The sequence below is a fragment of the Orcinus orca genome, chromosome 2, assembly GCF_937001465.1.
Source record: "Orcinus orca chromosome 2, mOrcOrc1.1, whole genome shotgun sequence".
In the NCBI taxonomy this organism is placed as follows: domain Eukaryota; kingdom Metazoa; phylum Chordata; class Mammalia; order Artiodactyla; family Delphinidae; genus Orcinus; species Orcinus orca.
In genome coordinates, this window is record NC_064560.1 from 125,176,242 (window position 1) to 125,197,147 (window position 20,906).

Here is a 20,906-nt window from a genome sequence, read left to right on the forward strand (position 1 = left end):
AAGACAGCAATTTGAATTCTGGGACCCCTGTGCAGAATTGCCCACGATGACCTTTGCTTATTGAAAGCAAGGCCACAGGTCTGTAGGGGAGCAGAGTGCCCGTCTACTGGGGCTGGGCCAGGCATTAACAGCTGTGCAGTTTTGCCTGCACTCAGGTGGGTGCCCCCAATCACTGCAGTGGCTGGGTTTTCTCCAAATTTCTAAAAGTGTTCTCTGTCAGAATTCATCCCCTACCCCTCTTTCCTAAGGGGCAGTTTTGGGGTATGAGGTAACGAAGAGCTCAGGTCACACAGAACCTGAGCCCCATCTTAAGAGCTCTGAGACGTAGGCAAGTATGTGACTTCATTCTTGAGTCTCTTCCCTCATCTGTAAAGTGGGGATAATGACACAACTACCTCACGAGGCTGTTTCGAAGATGAAGTACTAAGTGCTTGGCACAGTGCCTGGTACATAGTGAGCCGAGGGTGAAACCGAGTGAGGCCCTGTGGGGCTCCCGGGCACGGAGGCCTTTTTCGTCCCCTGTTTCTTGTAGGCAAGACTCCAGCCTCCAGGACCTTCCCTGAGTTCCAAAGGGCAGATTCGAACAGTTGCTAATAAACTGTTGCCAAGAAATCACCTGAAGCCAGATTAAAGGACCAGAAGAGCTCATCCAGATTAGGGGACTGACCACCTGAGACAAGATGAAGGGAACGCAGGCCTTGCTCACCCCTGACCTTGTCAAAGACCCCGCTCTTGAACCGTTGCTGTAAAACTTCTCCTCCAATCCTCCCGGGTTGGGACACATAGTTTTCAAGGACAGGAGCCCACTGTGTCCCCCTTTGCCTGGCAAAGTGATAAAGCTATCCTTCTCTACTTCACCCAAAACTCTGTCTCCAAGATTTGATTCGGCACCGGTGTACAGAGGCCGAGCTTTCGGTAGCAAGGTCAGTGAGAGCAGCTGTTTTTTCTTTAAGGATTAGTGTTGGACTCTTCTGGATAACACCTGAACTTGCCCTCGGGTTGCGTGGCTTTGGCCTAGACAGAACTCTTCTAGCATGTGGGGCACGGACCTCTGAGGACAATGTGTGGGGTTCTGGGCTCTCACTGTTCCTGTGCTGCATGGATTTCCAGTCAGTCTGAGCAAAGCGGCAGGGCCAGGAAGGGAGAGACACTACTGAAGGCGCACACCTGCGAACTCAGGACCACAGTTCTGGGAGCTGGCTGAGTCACTGACCGCTGCTGGCCTGGCTCCAGGACTTTGTTCTATATTCCTTGAAAATCTGTAGCTGACAGCACACTCACAGCTGAGCAGTAGCTTCAGTTCTTTCGTCTACGGGTTGATGGAGGATGGAGCTGTTAGCAGTGGGGAAATGTACTGGGTTTAAAATGTTCTGGAATAAAATTCAATCGGAAAAGTGAAAAAAAGACATGAAAGCCTATGTAAAAATCCTATGGGATCTACAGAAAGCTATAACTACTAATTGAATCTAGAAAAGCTGTAGAATACAAGATTAATATTGAAATTAATTGTATATATTACTGTTAATACTATATATACATATATAGAGAGTGTATACCATATATATGTGTGTGTGTATATATATATATATACACACACACATATATATATAGTATCTAACAATGAACAATCAGAAATCAATTTTGGGGCTTCCCTGGTGGCGCAATGGTTACGTAATCCACCTGCCAATGCAGGGGACACGGGTCCAAATCCTGATCCATGAAGATCCCACATGCTGTGGAAAACTAAGCCCGTGTGCCACAACTACTGAGCCTGCGGTCTAGAGCCCACAAGCCACTACTACTGAGCCTGCGTGCCACAACTACTGAAATCCGTGTGTCTAGAGCCCATGCTCCACAACAAGAGAAGCCACCACAATGAGACGTCCGCACACTGCAAAGAAGAGTAGCCCCTACTCGCCACAACTAGAGAAAGCCCACACGCAGCAACAAAGACCCAACACAGCCAAAAATAAATAAATAAAATAAATAAATTTATTTTTTAAAAAAAGAAATTGATTTTGGATTATTTTAAAAAGCAATCCAGGGGCTTCCCTGGTGGCGCAGTGGTTGAGAGTCCGCCTGCCAATGCAGGGGACACGGGTTCGTGCCCCGGTCCGGGAAGGTCCCACATGCCATGGAGCGGCTGGGCCTGTGAGCCATGGGCACTGAGCCTGCGCGTCCGGAGCCTGTGGTCTGCAACGGGAGAGGCCACAGCAGTAAGAGGCCCGCGTACCACAAAAAAAAAAAAAAAAAAGCAATCCAATTTACTATAGTATCATTAAATATGAAATACTTACCATTAAAACATGTACACTTGTACACAGAAAAAAAAAATGCTGAGAGAAATGAAAGAAAACCTAAATACAAGGAGAAACACTTTGTGTTTGTGAATGAGAAGACAATACTGTTATGATATCAATTATCCCTAAATTGATTTATGGGTTCAATGTAATCCAAATCAAAATAACAACAGGTTTTTTCCCCAGAAAATGACCAGCTGATTCCAAAATTCATATGAAAATCCAAAGACATAGCATGCTCCAGACAACAAAAGAAGAACAAAGTTGGAGGACTCACTGCGCCTGGCCTCAAGACTTAGAAATCTGCTATAATCAAGACTGTAGTATTGGCATTAAGATACAAAAGTAGATCTATGGAACAGGAGTGCAGAGGTAGAACCACACGTGTATTATCAACTAATTTTTGACAAAATTTCAAAGGCAAGTCAGTAGAGAAAAGTAGTCTTTTCAACAAATGATGCTTTAAAAAAACCCACAATTTTGATCCCTACTTCACACTGAATGAAAACTTAACTCAAAATGCATGAAAAATCAAAACTATACAATATTTAGAATAAAATCTTTGTCAACGTGTGTTGGGGGAAGATTTCTTAGATGCAACATTAAAAGCATGACCCATCAAAGAAAAATTAAGTACAGTGATTAATGGTACTTCCTAAAATTAAGAACCCCTGCCCTTCAAAAGACACTGTGAAGAGATCGAGAAGACAAACCAAACACTGGGAGCTAATACTGTAGTTGCACCCTCAGGTCTTTAGGGAGGATTTTGCCTCGTAGGGGACAGTTGACAATGTCTGGAGACATTTTCGTTTGTCAAAACTGGGACAGTACTACTGGTGTCTAGTGGGTAAAGGCCAGGGATGCTGCTAGACATTCTATAATACATATGACAGGCCCCCACTACAAAGAATTATCCGAAATGTCACTATGGTAGAGGCTGACTAAAGTAATAAGTCACAAGGACAAATTTATCTCTTGCCTCCTTTAGGGCGTGGGCCAGTCAGGACTATCACCACCTACTGAAATGAACCGATGACTCCTCAAAGGCTTGAGGAAGGGACAATGCCTGGATTCAGACCTGGGGGCAATGAGTGCCAAACCGTGCCCAGTGCACCCTTTGGGTACCAAAGGCCGTGCACATGGGGCAAGAAAGTCATTGTCCAAAGGTCAGAAAGTGAGAATTTTCTCTAAAGAGCTCAAATTCTGACTTTGAACCCATCCTAGGATACCTTGCGGGCTGGGGGTGGGGGGGCGGTCAGGGTACTCTTCCTTGGCTGGCTCAAGCCTGGGAATTGAATCACTTCCCTGAGCTGGTGAGCAGTTGCCTCCCTCGATGATTCGCTTTCTGCTTAACCCATCGTCCTTTACTGGCTTGACTTTACCACCTTTACCTGGAGGGAGAGACGGAAAGAGAAAGGGTGGGTGGGTGGGTGGGGGTGCTGTTGTAGCGGGGAGACCAGTGGAAAAATAGAGAACATCCCGTAGGAAACTGTAGGGGTTCCAGAGGCAGTCAGCAGCAGAAACTGCACAGGGACACTTTGCATCTGCCCGAATTTTGCCGTGTTAACACTTAAGAGAAAATGATGAGACAAAGTCTCACTTCGCTCCCCGCTCCCCTCCGTGCCCCACCCCGGAGTCTGCAGAGTCTTACTCTCCAATTCAGCCTGCAGGGAGGGCGGCTGTCGTTTAGATTGGATCGGTTCCTGCTTCCGGGAGCCTAACCCCACTCCACCCCGCCGGTTTCAAGGCTCTCCACCTCTCCTCAACTTGAACGCCCCAGCTTAAATGCAACACCTTTGGCAAGTCCTTATCCGCTCCTGTAGTGAGGACACGGGCAGTGATCGCTTGTGATTAAGAAAGAAAACCTTGGCAGCGGTGGGATTCGAACCCACGCCTCCAGAGAGACTGGAGCCTAAATCCAGCGCCTTAGACCGCTCGGCCACGCTACCAAGCGTATACCGCGTAATTCTGTACACTTACTAGTTATACATTTCTGCCCTTTTTTTTTCCCGCGTTGTTCTCAACTCCCTGACCCGAAACCATGATTCTAGGTATCACCAAGGGACACTAAGAAAGTTCTTCTCAGCTCTACTAGGACTCGAACCTGCATTCACCCAACCCAAACAGCTCTTCTCACTCCAGGAGCTAAAAGAGAAAGACCTTCAAAACCAAGTATCCCCCCCCAAAGCACAGCACTTGGGATCTAGAATGTAACATCTTTGCGAAGGCGGGTCACGTCAGCTTCCGCCTGGCGTCCAGTAAGCGCTCAAAAACTGTTGAAAGGACGAATGAACTCCTTGATTTAGATAGACTCCAGATCACTTGGGGATCGCGGTGGTGGAATAAGAAAGAGCAAACTGTCTTTCCCTGTCACCACCCCGCGCGCCGCGACTTCAATTCTTTGCTAAATTTTGACTTTGATACTTTTCGGTTCTGAAGCCGGGAGAGAAGTCTCCAGAAGTCATGCACAGTGCGTGCGTTAAACGACTGGGGAAAAAAAAAAGCTTGTTTCCTAGTTCCCTTTTTCTTCTCCTGGCCGAAAGCGCAAATAGCCGACGCCGATCAATGCCCGCTCCCTAGTGCCAGCCCAAGCAGAGTCTGCAGTCTTCCTCCCCAGTTCAGCCTGCGGGAAGGGAGGCTGTTTTTTAGGTCGGATCGGTTCCTGCTTCCCGGGAGCTTCCAGTCCCTTTTGTATCTCTGTGTCTCCCATTTCTGCGTCTCCCAGAGAGGTCCTGTTTCCCCTGCGCAGTTGTAGCCCTGTGGAGGCTATTACTACTGGCGACTGCGGAAGGAGACGGACTGAGACGTCCTTCCATAGGGACTGAGGCCGGATTCTGAGCCCAGACTGGTACTCAAGGTGCCCAGGAGTCCTGAGAACTCTCACGCTCCCGCTCCTCATCCTACCTAGAAGCCCAAGGCTGCCGGCCTCCGGAGGGGAGCCTGGGAACGGGGCCAGAATAGGCGAGAGAATTACACTGTCACGCCTCTTGACACGGAGAAGAGGAGCCACACATCAGTTCTCCAAATGTTTGAGCATCTGTCTAGGGTCCACCAAACTTGAGTTTCCATGTTCCCTATGTGAAAAGGAATTCTTGCTGCTTTTAATTACAACGAAGTGGAAGTTACAGAAGGCCACGATGCTATGTCTCTTTTGCTACTTTGTGGCAGTAGCTGAGAATTATTTCACAACTACTGCCTAGACTTGGGGGTGGGGGGGCGGGCAATAAAAACCATTGCAGCAGAGATCGGTTTTGTATTTTGGAATTCTAACAGGTGACTGAGCAAAAGGCTGGGCAATGGGATTGGCGGATGCTTGGGCCAATTTTCTGCCTTCTAAGGGTAGAAATTGTGGTTCCCTGGTGATATCCGATCACATCCTTCATTTGATAAAATTAAAGCTATTTGGGGGGCAAATTCCACCAAGAGCTTTAAACGGGGAGGTTGTATATGCTCTGTGCTTCCCTCTCTCTTGCAAATATGCAGTCTATGTCAGAGAAGAAGCACCCAGACCTGGCTTACTTCCTTAAGAATAGACAATTGTCATTGTTTCTTAATTCCCCCAAGAGAAGGGAAAATTAATCCCTTCCCTTGGTGGTGTTGAAGGTTCCCAGGACACATAAAGGGGATTTTCCCAGAGCCTCCAGTAAAATTCTATGGTCTTTGTTTTGGGTGGAATTGTGTCCCTCCAGAAGGATATATAGAAGTCCTAATTCCCAGTGCCCCAATATGTGACCTTATTTGGAAATAAGGTATTTACAGAAGTAATCAAATTAAAATGAGGTCATTAGTGTGGGCTCTAATCCAATACGACTGGTGTCTTTATAAAAAGGGGGAAATCTGGGCATAGAGATAGAGATCTCTTCCTGAAATCCCATAAATTTCAACATAAAAGTGAAGGGAACAGGGATTGCAGGAAGACTGCTAACTCAGATTCTCTGTGGGATCTCTGTAAAAGAACCTCAACGTAGTTTCAAGGGTAACAGAGGTAGACATATTGGGGCTGGAGCTCCCTGCTGGTGTGGAAAGAGATCACTGGAGAGGGGCATCTCACCAGTGGTAGAGCAGTGGCCCTCAAATGTTAGCATGCATCACAATCACCTGGAGGGCTTATTAAAAAGACAGATTGGGCTTCCCTGGTGGTGCAGTGGTTGAGAGTCCGCCTGCCGATGCAGGGGACGCGGGTTGGTGCCCCGGTCCGGGAAGATCCCACATGCCGCGGAGCGGCTGGGCCCGTGAGCCATGGCCGCTGAGCCTGTGCGTCCGGAGCCTGTGCTCCGCAACGGGAGAGGCCACAACAGTGAGAGGCCCGTGTACCGCAAAAAAAAGAGGCATGAATAGAATGTGGATCCAAGGATGCCCAGGACTAGAAATGCTAGAGGTCTCAGATGAACTACGCAAAAATGGAATCAAATGGTGCTATCTTCTGAAGTCTCTGGCCACGTGTATTTGTCTTACTGGGCATGGCATAAAGACAGATGAGCATGCAGGAGAAACTAGGAGAAATGTTTGCACCCTTACCCTCTCCTAGGCCACATGGAAAACTTTGCACATATCCAAATTAATCAACTGAGGTCACCCTGGAAACTTGATACCACAGGTCTTTCTCATCTGTGAAAGAACTTTAGACTTGAAGCCTAGGAAGTCTGAGGTCCATGAACAATGCACCTGCAAGATCTAGGCCTAAGAAAATGGAATCTCATCTACCCTTGATCTTCTATGTCCCAGTGTATGTTTTATCATGTCCATTTTACAGACTTAGACAAGGTAGAGTTCACATCCTTGTCAGTAGTGTGCAAAATACTTGCATTCTCCTTTGAACCTTAGAGACCTAAGGATGTCTACCAGGATATGCATCCTACAGTCCTTCATCCTATCAACTGAGTGATTGAAGTATGTGTCGACTGAAAAAACATGTATAATGTGAGAGTTGTGAGTGAGTTTTATTGGGGGCAAAATGAGGACTATAGCCTGGGAGACAGCATCTCAGACAGCTCTGAGGAACAGCTCTGAAGAGGTAGGAAGGAACTCAGTATTGTATGTGATTTTAGTGAAGGGGGTACATGCAGTCAAGCACACATTTTGGCAAGGAGCAGATGTCTCTGTTAATGATTTTAGTGCTTTTCTAGATGTAAGAAGATGCAAGAATTTGGGCTCATAAAATCTTCTCCTGAAAATATCTAACTATCTGAAAGGTCTGTTTTGCCAGTTTTTCCCAGAGCACACATTGCCTCATTCCTGATCTCCACCCTGAACCCCTTTCAGGGTGTGTTGAAGGTCAGGGACTGCAGTGGCTAGTGACTTAATCCTTGCAGAGGCAGATGGCAAATGCCAGTTTGTAGTTGGCCTATGCATAGTAAACGTTATTCAAAGTTCCTTTTTGTTAGGAATCTATCCAGTTACCTCCCAGTACCAGATATTGGTTACTGTGTTCATAAAACCTTCGAAGTCCTCACTGAATATTTTGTCTACTTGTTTAATACTTACTGAGAGAGGATTGTTCAAATATCCAATGATGATTGTGTATTTTTCTATTTCTTCTCTCAGTTATGTCAACTTTTGTTTCTTACCTTTGAAGACATGTTATTAGATACATAAAAATTCAAGGATATTGTGGAGAGTTTAAATAGAATTTCTTTTCAGGGCAGTTTTAAGTTCACAGAAAAATTGAGTAGAAAGTGCATAGAGTTCCCATATACCTCCTGCCCTCACACATGCACAGACTCCTCCATCTTCAGCATCCCACACTAGAGTGGTACAGAATGGTACATATGTTACAATCAGTGAATCACGCTGATACATCATTATCACCCCCAAACCACAGTTTACAATAGGGATCACCCTTGGTGTTACAAATTCTATGGATTCTAACAAATGTATGACATGTATCTACTGTATCAAATAGAAGAGTTTCACTGCCCTAAAAATCCTCTGTGCTCTGCCTATTCACCCCTCCCTTACCCCAACCCCTGGCAACCAGTGATCTTTTTGTTTCGTTCATAGTTTTGCCTTTTTCAGAGCATCAAATAGTTGGAATCATACAATATGTAACATTTCAGAAGGGCTTCTTTCATTTAGTAATATGCATTTCAGTTTTTTGTCTTAGTCAGCTCAGGCTACCATACAAAATACCATAGACTGGGTGACTTGAACAACAGAAATATATTTACTTACAGTTCTGGAGGCTGGAAGTCCAGGATCAGGGTGCTAGGATTGTCGAATTCTGATGTAAGCTATCGTCTGGCTTGCAGGCAAGCACTCTGTCCTCACATGGCAGAGAAGGAGAGAGAAAGAGAAAGCAAGCCCTCTGATATCTCTTCTTATAAGGACACTGCTCCCAGCTTGAGGGCCCCATCCTGATGGCCCCATCTAACCCTACTTACCCCCAAAAGACCATCTCCAAATACCATCACATTGGGGGTTAGGGCTTCAACATATGAATCTGGCGGAAACATAGTTATTCAGTCCATAACAGTCCTTACATTTCTTTTCATGGCTTGTTAGCTCATGCTATAGGTCTCAGTGCTGAATAATAGTCCATTGTATGGATGTACCACAAGGAATATTGTATATAATTGACACTTTTATAATAAAATATTCCTCAATATCTCATATAGTACTTCTCACCTTAAAGAATCTGTTGTCTGATATTGATATAACTACATCATTCTTTTTCCTTTAAAGAGTTTTCAATGGTATGTCTTTTCCATTTTTTTCCTTCCAGCCTATCTGTATGATGGAAGAAAGTTTCATATATTTGAATTCATAAACTCAAACTTTTCATAAATTTCCATATATAAATGTTTAAAACATTTGCATCATCACAAGTCATTCTGGCTTATACACAATTTGGCTTGAACTTTACACTAACTAGAACAGCTTGTCTTATGACCTGTCAAACATGCATTGTACATCTGCTTTAGCCATTAAAGAAAATAATGTATTGTAAAATCAAAATGGAATGACTGTGGTTTAGGTCTCCTCTTGTAACTATGCAAACATTTTGGACCCCAGCCAATCCTTGCTTAACAAACACCCTTACTTCTTGCCAGCTCCACACCTAAATCTTGACAAGCAACTTACATAACTTTGCACTTTTTGCCTATGTAAGCCTCCATTTTATAGGTTGGTGGAACACAGTTCAATTGCTTCTTGAATCTGTGTCTCCTAGGGTACAGTCCTTGGTTTGGAACAAATAAAACTCTTTTCTCTTTCTATTGTTCATTGTTTATTGATTATTTCTGTCAACACTTGTCTTTACATTTAAAATGTGTTTTCTATAAACAGCATAGAGTTAGGTCTCATTTCTACTCAATCTAACAATTTTTGCTTTTAACTACAATATTTGTAACATTTACATTAAATGTAATTTCTGATACAGAGGAGATTGAGTCTACCAATTGCTATTTGCTTTCTATTATTCCCATCAACACTTAAAAAAATAACTCTATTGAGGTATGATTTACATACCTTAAATTCATCTTTGTAAGTGTATAATTCAATGATTATTTTGGTAAATTTACCAAGTTGTACCACCATCACAATAATCAAGGTTTAAAACATTTGTGTCATCACAGTAAGATCCCTCTTATCTGTTCTTTGTTTCTTTATTCCTTGTTAACCGAGAAATCCAGGAACAGAGACCTGGTTGAGACAGAAAATAAATGCTTTTATTTGGGGTTTGTTAGGACTGCAGCCCAGGAAGCATAAATTCAAGGAAGCACTTGAATTGTGTTCCATTGCATTACAAAATGAGGGAAGCTTACAACAGCAAAAAACTGTGCAGTTACATAAATTATTTGTCAAGAATTAGAAGTAAGCATGCTTATTAAGCAAGGATTGATTGGGATTTGAAATGATAACATAGTTGTGACATGGGTGGGGGACATTTTGAAACTACAAGGTTGTAGCTAGCAGCTGCTAGCAGATATATATATATATATATATATATATTTTATTGGAGTATAATTGCTTTACAATATTGTGTTAGTTTCTGCTGTACAATTAAGTGAATCAGCTATATGTATACATATAACCCCTGCCGCTTGGACCTCCCCCCTCTTCCCACCCATCTAGGTCATCACAGAGCACCGAGCTGAGCTCCTTGTGCTATACAGCAGGTTCCCACTAGCTATCTACTTTACACATGGTAGTGGATTTATGTCAAACCTAATCTCCCAATTCATCCCACTCTCCCCTTCCCCCTCGTGTTCACACATCCATTCTCTAGGTCTGCATCTCTATTCTTGCCCTGCAAATAGGTTCATCTGTACCATTTTTCTAGATTCCACATTTATGAGTTAAATCGACAGATGAATGGATAAAGAAGATGTGGTATATATAAATATATACATATACATATAATGGAATATTACTCAGCCATAACAAGGAACAAAACTGGGTCATTTGTAGAGATGTGGATGAACCTAGAGTCTGTCATACAGAGTGAAGTAAGTCAGAAAGAGAAAAACAAATATCGTACCAGATGTTGTTTTGAAAATGACTGGTAATGTCCTTGAAGTTCAGAAAATTCAAGTTCTCAGTGATTTGGGAACGTTTCTGAAACCACATCCACAATGGGTACCTGGCTCCATTTTGGATGCCTGAAACATAGTTACTCCATTTTGATTTTTTAAATAATCTGAAATATATCATCATCGTCCTTTTCTGACTTTCTTTGTATTAAACAAGCACTTTTATCATTCCATTTATCTCCTCCATTTTGTTTTACTTTTAGTTATCATTCTTTAAGTTCTTAACCTTAAATTTACTAAATGCATCATTTTTATTAGTCTACCTGAAATTAACATTTTAATCATATCCCAGACAATGCAGAAAACTTACAATGCAAGAAACGTATTGCAGATGGCAGAATTTCCTTCTTTTTAAAGGTTGAATATTACTTCATTGTATATATGTATACCATATTTTCTCTATCCATTCATCCATCAACATTTAGATTGTTTCCATATCTTGGCTACTGTGAATAATTCTGCAATAAGCATAGGAGTTCAGATGTCTGTTTGAGATACTGATCTCATTTCCTTGGGATATAAACCCAGAAGTGGAATTACAGGATCATAAGGTAGTTATATTTTTAATTTTTTTTAGTATCCTCCATACGCTTTCCATAATAGCTCTACCAATTAACATTCCAACCAAAGCGCACAATGGTTTTCTTTTGTCCACATCCTCACCAACAGTTGCTATCTTTTGTCTTTTTGATAAAATCCATTATAGCAGGTGTGAGGTGATATCTCATTGTGGTTTTGATTTGCATTACCTTGATGATTAGTAATGTTAGTACCTTTTCCTATATCTGTTGGACATTTGTATGCCTTGTTTTAAGAAAGGTCTACTCAGGTCCTTTACCCATTTTTTAATTGGTCATTTGTTTTTTTGCTATTGAGTTATATGATTTTTTTAAAAATATATTTTAGGTATTAATCCCTTATCAGATACATGGTTTGCTAATGTTTTCCCCTATTTGGTAGAAAATATTCACTCTATTGATTGTTTCATTTGATGAACAGAAACTTTTTAGTCTGACATAATCCCACTTGTCTATTTTTGCTTTTGTTGCCTGTGGTTTTGGTGTCATTATCAGAAAATCATTGCTTAAACCAAGGTTGAGAAGTTTTTCCCCTATGTTTTCTTCTAGTAGTTTTATAGTTTTAGGTCTAACACTTAAGTCTCTAATTCATTTTGAGTTGATTTCTATATAAGATATGAGATAATGGTCCAATTTTATTCTTTTGCATGTGGATATCCAATTTTCCCAACACCATTTCTTAAAGAGGCTATCCTTTCCCTATTGTGTGTTCTTGGCACCCTTGTCAAAGATCAGTTGAATATATATATGAAAACTTATTTCTGGGCTCTATATTATGTTCCTTTGATCTATGTCTATTTTATGGTAGTATGTTACTATTTTAATTACTGTAGCTTTGTAATACATTTTGAAATCAGAAAGTATGATGTCTCCAACTTTGTTCTTCTTGCTTAAGATTGCTTTGGCTAGTCAAGTGTTCAAAGAAGACAAAGAGATCAAAGAGAATAAATCCAGTCCTTGTAAGAGCTGTAAATAAACACTGATATTTACTAAAAAAAGAAAAAATTGCTTTGGCTAATCAGTGACTTTTGTGGTCCCATATGAATTTTAGGATTGTTTTCTATTTTTATAGAGAATGCAGTTGGGATTTTGATAAAGATTGCACTGAATCTGTAGATCACTTTGTGTAGTTTGGATATTTTAACGCTATTAATTCTTCCAATCCATGAACACAAAACACTTTCCACTGAACAGATGTTTAGAAAACAAAGGTTTTCCTGTTGCATAAGATAAGTTTCTTAAGTGGGGCTTCTCTCACTAGAAAGTGTGTCTGCTTGAGGGTCTGAAATCATGAATTGGCCTGAAAAAGGAGGTCAGAGATTTTTCAGAGGAAATCTGCCCCAGCAGGGCTAAACGCACATGCCATGTTAAACTGTTTCTACCCAGTGTTTTTTTATGAACATTATCTTAGAGATTCTCAGTCTCAGTAGGTAACCATATGTTTATTCTTAGGTAACTTCTCCTTTTTCTGTAAGGATACTCTGTGTGTGTTGGGTGGGTGAGACATTCATCTCTGTGCTGGTGTCAGGTACACCATTCAGTGACCACATAAATATGAGAACTGGCACCTGAATTCAGACTAGTTTCCTGGAATTTATGCTGAAATTGGGTGACAGCTAGAAGTCCCTTAGAGATTTTCAGTGCTTGTTTTACCAAGAATTTCAGGAAGAGGAAACTATAAGAGTCTGTTGTATTCTAGATTTCTGAGGGTAATAATTTCCTTCACTCTTTGCACATATCTGTGTATTTGTTTGCTCTCCATTTCTAGTATTTATTAATGCCCTGATATGTGCTGGTGGTCACTTTGCTGGGTATTTTGGAGACCCAGAAGTATAATCCATACAACCTTCCCCTAAAGGAGCTGTATAATATATAAACTGCAGATGATGTACTAATACACACAATTCTAAAAGCAAAACAAAGCCATCTAAAGCCAAGTGCAGTACAGTCTCCTTCCCTTTTTCTTTTCCATCTCATTCAGTTCTTTCTTTGTATCTTTTGTAGCATTTTCCAAAAGATGGACATAGAAATAGACAGAAAACCACAACTCAGAAGTAATTCTGGAAGATTAAAAAAATTAAAATGTGCATCCTTTTGACAATATTTCATATAAGATGAAGAAATATGGGATGGAAGACAATAATTTCATGATTGACTGAGTGTAGTTGAATGGGTAATGTCAGTCTGGATGCTTACTTCTGGGTGCTGGGGGACACTTCCATTACATGTGTCCTATTCAAAATCTTGAGAGAGGGAGTGTAGAGGAAAGAATAGCAAGGACAAAAAATGGTTCATGGGTTTCAGAGGGGAAAAGAGAAGAAATCTATTTGGTAAAAAGCAAAGGCATTGTGAATTAGAACATTGAGATGGTTTTTCCAGGATAAGTAGTGTTTGCTAAGTATGGAGAAATGGGAAATCATTCTAGTTGAAGAAATAATAAGCAAATGATCACAACTGGAAAAGGTGTGAGTTATATCTGGGGAATTATAAGCGGACAAAGTTGACTGGAGCAAAGATCTGTACAGGGCAACCTGTTGCCAATATATAACGGCCATTTGATAAATGTTGATCCAAATATTGGAAGATAAAAGCAGTGAGGTAGAGAGACACATACTAACACCTTCAGTGTTAGTTAGGAGTCTTTTAAGTTGAAGATAATTTTTGCTAAAACAAAAAGGGAGGATTTCTTTAAGAATTCAGGGAAGTCTCATAGATTCCAAGTGGGAATACAGTGAGGCCTCTGAAGTGGGCCATAGCTAGGGACTTAGAAGGTATCCAGGCTTCCTTTCTCACTGTCACCACTCTCTTTTTTGTTCTTTGGCATTCTCTCCCTTATGCTCTTTCTATAGTAACGCTTTCTCTGCTTCTCAGCCCATGTGGTAGAATATGATTGATTTTATAACTCCTACCACTCTAATTTCCTTTCTAGTAATTGTGGGCTAATTAATTTGTACCAACCTCCTTGAGGAAAAATGATAAAAATATTGGATAAGATTTTACCAAATCTTCGTAAAAGCATCAAAGTACTGATATGATAACAAGCAACTAATAGGTCAGAATCTAAAGGAAAGATGGAATCTGAGAGCATTAACCTTTGTAGCTCTTAAGACATTTGCTAATTACTGCAAAATTGGGCTATAGTTTTGGCAGCATCTTTGGGTGGGAGAAAAAAGAGGGACAGATGTCAAGATCCAGCTCCCACCAAAAGTGGAAATTCTAGTAAGGCACTCTGCCAAATATTAAGTTGGGACCCCAAAGAGATATTCTCACAAGATAAGGATGAACAAGAAGTTAACCTTCCACTTAATTGTTGTGGAGCTCAGCAGAAATCATCTAAGCTTAGCAAGAGAAAACAGAAAGGATGAGCTGTCAGCTTTTCCTCGTCTTTTCCTGGTGACCACAGGTCTGATTTGCAGCTTGGGCTTACATCATCTTGGAGGCCCAGGGAATGCCTGGCCATGAACTTTTTTCAGGGTCCTCTTGGGCTGATAATGGTCCAGGTACATGTGAGAAACAAAAGCCATATATATATATTTTTCCAGGAAGACAGCTTCAACTTGACCTCAAAAATTCACTGCGTATAGTTTTGCAAAGATATTGAGCAGTACACATTCAAAGATGACCAGTTACACATGGAAACAATGTGACATGAGTACGAATCAACTAAAGCAACAGATAGCATAATATAGGATTATCAGTTATAGATATTAAAAATTATAATTACTATGTTTAAAGAGATTTTTTTAAAGTGGCAGATATCTGTGAGGAATGGGAAATCACAAAATTTGGCTTAGTAGTTTTGAAAAAGAAGCAAATAGAACTTCTAGAATTGAAAATTACAATTTATAATTACAGTTTACTCAGTGGGTAGCTTTAACAGCTGATTAAACACAGCTGTAGAGAAAATTAGTGGATTATGAGTAAGAACATGTAATCCACAATGCAACTTGGAGAGAAAGAAAGACAGAAAATACAGAAGAGAGGTTAAAAGAAATGGAGGACAGGGTGTGAAGGTCTAATATATGTTTAATTCCAGTTTCATGAATGGAGAAAGAAAAAACAGAGAAAAACAACATTTAAAAAGATAATGGCATGAAGCAACCGACAAAGGATTAATCTCCAAAATTTACAAACAGCTCATGCAGCTCAATAACAAAAAAACAAACAACCCAATCCAAAAATGGGCAGAAGACCTAAATAGACATTTCTCCAAAGAAGATATACAGACTGCCAACAAACACATGAAAGAATGCCCAACATCATTAATCATTAGAGAAATGCAAATCAAAACTACAATGAGATATCATCTCACACCAGTCAGAATGGCCATCATCAAAAAATCTAGAAACAATAAATGCTGGAGAGGGTGTGGAGAAAAGGGAACACTCTTGCACTGCTGGTGGGAATGTGAATTGGTTCAGCCACTATGGAGAACAGTATGGAGGTTCCTTAAAAAACTACAAATAAAACTACCATATGACCCAGCAATCCCACTACTGGGCATATACCCTGAGAAAACCAAAATTCAAAAAGAGTCATGTACCAAAATGTTCATTGCAGCTCTATTTACAATAGCCCGGAGATGGAAACAACCTAAGTGCCCATCATCAGATGAATGGATAAAGAAGATGTGGCACATATATACAATGGAATATTACTCAGCCATAAAAAGAAATGAAATTGAGCTATTTGTAATGAGGTGGATAGACCTAGAGTCTGTCATACACAGTGAAGTAAGTCAGAAAGAAACAGACAAACACCGTATGCTAACACATATATATGGAATTTAAGAAAAAAAAAATGTCATGAAGAACCTAGGGGTAAGGCAGGAATAAAGACGCAGACCTCCTAGAGAACGGACTTGAGGTTATGGGGAGGGGGAAGGGTAAGCTGTGACAGGGCGAGAGAGAGTCATGGGCATATACACACTAACAAATGTAGTAAGGTAGATAGCTAGTGGGAAGCAGCTGCATGGCACAGGGATATTGGCTCGGTGCTTTGTGACAGCCTGGAGGGGTGGGATAGGGAGGGTGGGAGGGAGGGAGACGCAAGAGGGAAGACATATGGGAACATATGTTTATGTATGACTGATTCACTTTGTTATAAAGCAGAAACTAACACACCATTGTAAAGCAATTATACCCCAATAAAGATGTTAAAAAAAATGAATGATACAAATAAAAGTAATCAGAAAGTTAAAAAAAAAAAAAAAGATAATGGCTAAGAATTTTCCAGAACAGAAGAAAGACAGCAATCTATAGATTTAAGAAATCTATAGTGTTAGTATGTGTCTGTCTACCCAAGAATCTGACACCTTCACCATTCGAAAAGTATGCGATTTCCCTGTGGGATTATTTACTCCTGGTTTACACTTCTAAACTGAAATCTTCCCTGGATGCATCGGATTGGTAGACCTAGGTAACATGCTCACTCTCAGCTGCCAGATGGGAAAGCAACTTTTCTAGGACAGACTTACTTATAATATGTCAAATTACAAAAAGTAAGGAAAATGTTTAAAAAGTGTTGGACACTCACTAGTATGACAAACGCCTGCAACAGGGCTATTCAGAAAGCTCAGGTTCAGGTGTCTGCTGTTTTCTCTTTGTACTCTCTTCTTTCAAGAGCACATAACTCTTAGAGGCTCTGACTCAATAAATGACTTTGGTAATTTGATCTAACCTTGACCTATCAATCTACAGAACTCTAGATAGAAGAGTATTCTGGCTATCATAAACTCCTATATCCTCCAACCACACCTCAGATTCAGCCTACCTGAATCTGAGCACTTCTCTCCCCTCTGCCTTCTCGAGATACACATCTCTCCCTTAGATTTTTTTTCAGTATCATCTTGTTTCTTCAAGGTATGATATTTGAGAATCCTCCCTGACTCTTTCCTCTTTGTTGTCGCATTTCTTCTTCATTCATATCTAACTTCAGCAGAATCTCCCTTGCCTGTGTCTCTCTCATTCCTTCCTTCCTTTCCAGTCCTGTAACTATTATTCTCCTGCATTTTATGTTTGAGGATCTGCACCATGGCCAATCTCTGGTGTCCCCTTGACTCTGGTTTCTCTTCCCTTCAATTCATTCTGCATCTCCAAGCCTTGTGAGTTTCCATGTTCAATTTTTAAAATGGTGTAACTTCATTCCAGAAATTTCAGTCTCCTGCTAACTTGTCTTACATTCCCTCACTTCCACCAGGGCCGGCATCTGCCCCAGTGTCTGCCTTGGCCCTTTAAATGCCTAGGTCTTTCTCTCCAACTTTGCTCATAAATTTTTCTCTACCAGGGATCACACCGCCCCCAAACTTGTATGTCTTAACCTTTCTTCAAAGCGCAGCTCGAGTCCCATCCCCTCCTGCAGGCCTGCCTCTGTGATGGCTCACTCTGTAGTTTTGTGAACCTTGACACTGTCCACCGCCCCTCACACCGGGCACAGCTACTTTTTGTTGTTCTCTTTCATGAAAACTAACTTTCTTTTATACCACAAGACTATGCCAGTGACTTCAAAGTAAAGACCATATCTGGATGCCTCGTTCCTAAGTGCAGAGCCTAACACAGAATTGGAGCTCAGTGTTTATTGAATGAAGGGAAGAATTAACGAATGCCTGCTCTGGCGCTGCTACTCGAGCTGTAAAGAGGTCCCTAGTCTAATGAACTTGAGGCAGGCCGATCGGTGGATGTCCAAATCAAGGAGAAAACCAAGTGCGGATGTCTGGGTTTCATGTGAGATATCTTGATTTTCACAATCTGCAGAGGGCAGAGAGGGGGAAAGCTTTCACTGCATCAGACTGTGTTGGGTTGGGCAGATTTCTGCAATTTAAAATAGTGGTAGGTCCTGTCACCGCCCCCCATATTGCTCTGTCCCCAGTAAGAGTCTACAATTTGAGTTCCAGTAGTTGGGAAATAGATCGAAACGACGTTCAGGTTTTGGTCGCCCGCTACCTACAGACACTCTAATAAAGGCCCAGTTGGGAAAGAGAAATAAGCGTTATATGTGATGGCCCTATAGCTCAGGGGTTAGAGCACTGGTCTTGTAAACCAGGGGTCGCGAGTTCAAATCTCGCTGGGGCCTCGTGTGTATTTATTATTTTCAAATCTTCCTCACCAGCCACTCACCTCTCTCTCGTTACTTTAACCCCTGCGAAAATTCAGCTCATATCTTCTCGCCAGTGTTCAGATGTGCCAAATAAACACCCGAGCGGAACCGCTTCCTCTCAGTTTCCAGTGCTAATGCGCAAGTGCTGCTTCGCTGCCTAGATTGTGGCGGAGTCCATTACAAACTGCGGGGAGCGCTGCCAGCCTCCGCGGACGACCTGGCTGTGCGGACCTGCAGCAAGAGCCCTGAGGGCGGCCGGAGCCGGAGCGGGGCCTAAGGGCTGTGGGGAAAGAGTTGGGATCGAGCCCTCAGCACCCGCTCTGGGCAGATTTAGAGCCCAGAGCAAGGTCCCCTCCCCACAGGGGAAGAGCCGGCGTTAGCTGTCCTGATTTGGGGGTCCGACAAGTTTTCATGTTTCAGTGGATTTTCGAACATTTAAGTATCTCAGCGGGAAAATTAGCGTCGGGACTTGGGTCACTAAATTTGTTATTGACTCAAAGAAACTGTGGCTTCCTCTTTGAAAAACCTTAAAATAGTTTCTCCAAGTCAATTCTCATAGCAGCATTGGGTTTAGCCATATGTATTATATACCCCTCCCTCCCCTACTCTGTGGACGTGTAAGCGGAAGAGAGAAGCAGCTCGCATGTGCAAACGCTCCTGGATTTGGAGGCGAGCGCAGAAGTGTGGAAAAGAAAGGCCCAGGCCAGAGCTCCGAGGCCCGCCTTTCTCTCTGGCTCGCAGTTGCGCGATCAGAATTGTATGTTCCACCACCTCAGCCCTTAGTTCTCCGATGCCCGGGTGTCCTCTCCCACTTTAGACACACATCATGCCAGGGAGGCCCCGGGCAGCGCACTACGTGAAGAGAACAGCCCGGGGGCGAGCAGATCGCCACGGTCCGGGGCGGCCTCGGGGTGCACAGGCTCTAGGTGTGCCGGTGAAGAGCCCACTCTCTGGTCCTGCTTGGAAGCCCGTACCTGAAGCAAGAGAATCCAGTTCTAGAGGGGTTGTCTGCAGAACCGCGGATGTAGGACTTTCTCCTAAGCTGGCTGCTAAGTGGTGTCCATGCACCGGCAACTAGTGGGCCATTATGCACGAACCTCTGCTTATCAATGTCCTCAATATAGAATAGTAGGAACGCAGTTTTCATATTTCCTTCGATAGCTCAGCTGGTAGAGCGGAGGACTGTAGTGTAAAACAATATGGTTATCCTTAGGTCGCTGGTTCAACTCCGGCTCGAAGGAAGAGTTGATGTTTTGGGGGTTGCAACCACCCATCGAGCGAGACGTTGCTCTCCTGTTTCTTACGTCGTTTTCCCTTTTCTGGGGTCATTTTCTCCAGACCTTACCCCGTTCCAAAGATAAACTCAGCATGGTTGTATGAACTTCGAGAATCACCTCTTGAAAAGTTGGACTTGTTGGGCACGGTTCTCAGTTAAAAAGGGAGTGTGCACTAACTCTTCCAACCAACTAAGGAAGTTCTGGGTTGGATGTTCTAGCTGAACTTAGGTTGCTGCCTGAGGTCCAAAGTTTGGAGATCCAAGACCACTCGCTGGTACAGAATATATATCCGGCGGCCCTTGGGACTCTTAATTTTGGGACTCTTAATTTGCGGGACAAACCCCTGAGACCTTTATTCACTCTATACACATACGTTCATTCAGGGGGAGGCCCTTTTAATTTATTCAGCTGTTTATAGATTTTTATAGTTCCACAAAAATCATTTTGAGCTGGAGCCGGAAGGAGGAACAGGATTTGACGTGAATTGGGATGAGACTGGGAGAGAGAATTCCAGACTGAGGAAACAATTTAAGCAGAGGTAGAGAGATGGAACATTTGATTCTCATTCTGGGAAACTGCAGGGGTCTGGACTTTACGAACACGCCCCAGACTGGTTCACCTCCAACAGATCAAAATACTGGCTCCCCGTATGTTGATGCCCATCAGTCCTGCCCCTAGGATTTTATACTCGCGCGAAGCAGTAGCAGCCCGGCAGATACACATCCTGTGCGTCTGTCCTGGGGCTCAGGACCCTACAATGTTGCAATCGACCCCAGCTCGGGCCCTCAGGCTCCAACTCGGTTCTCTCCAGGCTCCCTCCAGGCTCCCCCCACGCTGGAGCTCAAGGCTAGACTCCTCCCGGCGGGGCTTGCGGGAGCACCGACAAGTGGCCTGACGTCTGAAAAGCTGCCTCTTCTCACCCCATCCGGCGTCTGGAGGCGTCCAGGACAAGGATCGAGGAGAATTAGCGAGGCTGGAGTCAGACGTGAGACTTCTTCAAGACGGAAGAGCTAAGCAAAGCGAAAGGTAAATGTCACAACATAAGGTAAAACTCCAGAGCAGCCTGGCAGCCAATTGCTGACGGAGAAGTAAGGTTCAGAGGAAAAGTACAGAAACCTTCGTCAG

At 42.5% G+C, this 20,906-nt stretch overlaps 1 long non-coding RNA gene and 3 other non-coding genes across 9 annotated transcripts; 2 read left to right on the plus strand and 2 right to left on the minus strand.

Annotated features, from left to right (window-relative positions):
- Window positions 1-1,970: 1,970 nt before the first annotated feature.
- LOC117202922 (uncharacterized) lies at window positions 1,971-20,901 on the minus strand. Of its 6 annotated transcripts, none has more exons than XR_007475341.1 (5): window positions 18,525-20,901; window positions 9,768-9,941; window positions 8,472-9,026; window positions 3,530-3,691; window positions 1,971-2,193 (listed from the first exon to the last, which is right to left on the minus strand). It is a non-coding gene; the product is annotated as an uncharacterized LOC117202922 (long non-coding RNA). The 6 variants fall into 6 exon arrangements; XR_007475342.1 differs by lacking the exon at window positions 1,971-2,193 and having other exon boundaries at window positions 2,222-3,691; window positions 18,525-18,784; window positions 19,479-20,901; XR_007475344.1 differs by lacking the exon at window positions 1,971-2,193 and having other exon boundaries at window positions 2,222-3,691; window positions 8,472-8,557; window positions 8,925-9,026.
- Window positions 4,168-4,249, minus strand: TRNAL-UAG (transfer RNA leucine (anticodon UAG)). The gene has a single exon. It is a non-coding gene; the product is annotated as a tRNA-Leu (tRNA).
- TRNAT-UGU (transfer RNA threonine (anticodon UGU)) lies at window positions 18,408-18,480 on the plus strand. Its single transcript has one exon. It is a non-coding gene; the product is annotated as a tRNA-Thr (tRNA).
- Window positions 19,656-19,745, plus strand: TRNAY-GUA (transfer RNA tyrosine (anticodon GUA)). The gene is given in 2 exon segments: window positions 19,656-19,692; window positions 19,710-19,745. It is a non-coding gene; the product is annotated as a tRNA-Tyr (tRNA).
- Window positions 20,902-20,906: the final 5 nt, after the last annotated feature.